The 3373-nt window shown below is 34.2% G+C and overlaps 1 long non-coding RNA gene across 1 annotated transcript; it reads left to right on the forward strand.

The window, feature by feature from the left end:
- The first annotated feature begins 1 nt into the window (after position 1).
- LOC148272078 (uncharacterized) lies at positions 2-3015 on the forward strand. The gene is made up of 2 exons (XR_015824936.1): positions 2-242; positions 1318-3015. It is a non-coding gene; the product is annotated as an uncharacterized LOC148272078 (long non-coding RNA).
- The last annotated feature ends 358 nt before the right edge of the window (positions 3016-3373 follow it).

Genomic DNA, 3373 nt, shown 5'->3' on the forward strand with positions numbered 1-3373 from the left:
TGTGAAGGCTGAACCAAAGACTAGCGACATTGAAGGAGGTAGTCTCCTTACTAAGGAAGGGGCGCCATGTCCCCCCAGCAGCGAGGAGCCGGGTGTTGCTACCGTGAAGGCTGAACCGGGGACCAGTACTGACCGGCCTAGGATCACCAGTGATATAATTATCTTCACAGAGATGGATATCCATTATCCCGACATTAAACAAGAATGTTTGAATCACTCTCGGTACAATGAAATTGCCCCAAGTAAGTAATACTTCCTTTCACATTATCTGCTCTGGGATTACGGCTGTGGACTATGGATGATGGCACGCGGAGTACTCAAACTCCCGATGCGTAATTGCTGACAGAAAATTGAGGTGGCAGCACTGATGTGTTCTTCGTACCAAATATTTTAATATTGGGTATCATTTTATAGAAATCGTAAATAAATCCGTAATAAAATCAAGTTGTGAGAAATTTTTGTAGACAAGAACTGGATTCAACTCCCTGGGGAGCTGTTTATATTAACATATTACAACAGAGATGAAGAACATTTAAGAGAAGGTAATATATAAGTCTAGGCATCTACTAAAAATTTGAACAAACTCAAAATATTGTTGATAAATTACCTGGTCCATGAAGAAGTATAGAAATTGAAAAAATAATATATTCAGGCGTTGCCTAGTATCGAAGAAGATCGAAAAAAAACGTTTGATAATGTTCACGAAAAAAGTATAAATGTCTTATTTTTGGTGAATAATTGTATTGAACACACTATAATACGCTTGTTTTTGCGTTTTTTTTTATCAATTTCCGGAAACGGAGTGTCATGTTTGCATGCAAAAACTGATAAAATCTATTTGATCGGTACATGATCAGTGATCAGTAATTTCCATCTCTATTGATTTGAGTTTGACAGCTGTCATTCTAATCATCTTACATTTTAAGGACTATAGCAAGAACTCAAATCAGCAACAGCAAAGCTTTGCCGGGTTCAGCTCGAGTTTAATAAAACTCAGTTTTTCGTCAAAAAGAATAACTAAAACTGTCATCTCTGTATTTTTTTCTAATAGTGAAGAATTTATTTTATTCGTGAAAACGATTGATTCCTGTTGCGGCAGAATGTTAAAATTTTGCATTATATATTTATTTTCAATGTATTTATGTTTAAGGTAATGAAAGTATGTCGTTTATGTAGAGTAAATATGTGTTGGCAATTTTTTTCGTCCATTTTTGAATGAAGCTCTTTTTATTTTGAAAATACTCCAACTTTTTGTTTGTCGTTACTTTTTTTTTTTTAAGAATAGAGGTTTTATGCATTATTCTTGTTTTTTTTCAGGTTCACAAGCGAGCCAAAAATATTACACCTGTTCAGAGTGTCAATATAAATCTTCTCAGAAAGGTTTTTTAAAATCTCACACGTTAACCCATTCTGGTGAGAAACCATTCTCGTGCTCAAAGTGCCAATTTCAATGTTCTCAGAAATGTCATTTAAAATCACATATGGTAACGCACAGTGGTGAAAAACCATTCTCATGCTCGGAGTGCCAATTTAAATGCTATCGGAAATATTCTTTAAAATTACACACTTTAACTCATACCGGTGAAAAACTATTCTCATGCTCAGAATGCCAATGGAAATGTTCTCGTAAATTTTCTTTGAAATCGCACATGTTAACTCATACTGGTGAGAAATTATTCTCATGCTCAAAATGCCAATTTAAATGTTCACTTAAACGTAATTTAACATCACACAAGTTGACTCATGCTGGTGAGAAACCATTCTCATGCTCAGAGTGTCAATTTAAATGTTCTCAGAAAGTTCATTTAAAATCACACATGTTAACTCATTCCAGTGAGAAACCATTCTCATGCTCGAAATGCCTATTTAAATGTTCACATAAACGCTATCTAAAATCGCACATGTTAACTCACTCTGGTGAGAAACCATTCGCATGCACAGAGTGTCAATTTAAGAGTTCTCAGAAAGTTCATGTAAAAACGCACATGTTAACTCATTCTGGCGAGAAACCATTCTCATGCTCAGAGTGCCAATTTAAATGTTCTCATAAAAGTAATTTAAAATCACACATGTTAACTCACTCTGCTGAGAAACCGTTCTCGTGCTCCGTGTGCCAGTTTAAAAGTTCTCGTAAAAGGTATTTAAAATTACACATGTTGAACCATACTGGCGGCGGAAAAAGATTCCCCTGCCCCGATTGTGAATACAAGTTTTCCAAAAGAAGTGATTTAATTTATCATTCTTTAAATCACATTGGTTAAAAAGTTTTAACTGTGAAAACATTCAAAATTATTTAAATTATTTAGTTAATGTCAACTCTAATAAGATTTTTTTAATTAAATGACTCAATTACTACGTTTTCAAGCCCAATACCTGATCTTCTCACTCTCGTGACATCGTCAGACTGGTATATATTTTTTATAAGCTTTTGCCATAAAAACATTAAGACTTGTTTATAAATCATTAGCGGAATCAATTATTAGGTACGGCATTACCAGTTGGGGCCTTTCTTGTAAAACCAACATTTAAAATTCAATCTTTACAAAACTCTTAAATTCATTAACAGATCAGCTGAAATTGATAAGGAAGAGGTACCTGTTTTTTTTAAAAAGCGGGGTGCCTATCCGCAAATGCTTTTCTATGGCCGAAATTTGTTACTAGATATTGATTTGATAGTAACTACCGGAAAAGGTATTTACATACACATAATACAAGGCTAGCGCAACGTGAAGGCTTTTCAGTACCCTACTTTGCTCATCTAATGCAAGAACTAATAAAAATTGGATCTCGGATCAAACAACTCTATCGTGGACATTTGACCGACATTATCTTTAAAACATCAAATATTATTTAACATGATATAAAAATATCCGTTTTATGTAAAATAAATATTTTTTTATATTATAATTTCAAAGTTCATTAATTCCATTACTCTTATTAAATGACCCTTTACTTATCTACTCTGGTGTGTCAATCAATATTTCCGCGTGCACAATAAAATTTTTGGGAAATTAACATCTTGCTTTTTTTTACGTTACATTTGTGTTATAATTATTTTTTGTACCGTCGTGCAACATTACTCGGCGACTTCACGAATGCGCGCGGTGAAAGTGAGGCATAGTGGGGGAATTATTGGACACAGTCTGATGTATTTGAATTTGATTCTACGCTCCTTCTGGACTATTTTTAATTCAATGGGTAAATCATATGAGCGCAAATATTTCTTTTTTTTAAAAAATACAATACTTAGTTAGTACCAGTAGTACCACTAAAGAACACCAAGGAGTTTGTCTACCTCGGGAGCAAAATAACGTGGGACGGTCGGTCTAAGAGCGAGGTCGACAGCCGTATACATCAAGCTAGACTTGCATTT

This window comes from Micrasema longulum, unplaced genomic scaffold, assembly GCF_059751315.1.
Source record: "Micrasema longulum isolate JH-2025_06_02 unplaced genomic scaffold, ASM5975131v1 h1tg002498l, whole genome shotgun sequence".
NCBI classification, from domain to species: domain Eukaryota; kingdom Metazoa; phylum Arthropoda; class Insecta; order Trichoptera; family Brachycentridae; genus Micrasema; species Micrasema longulum.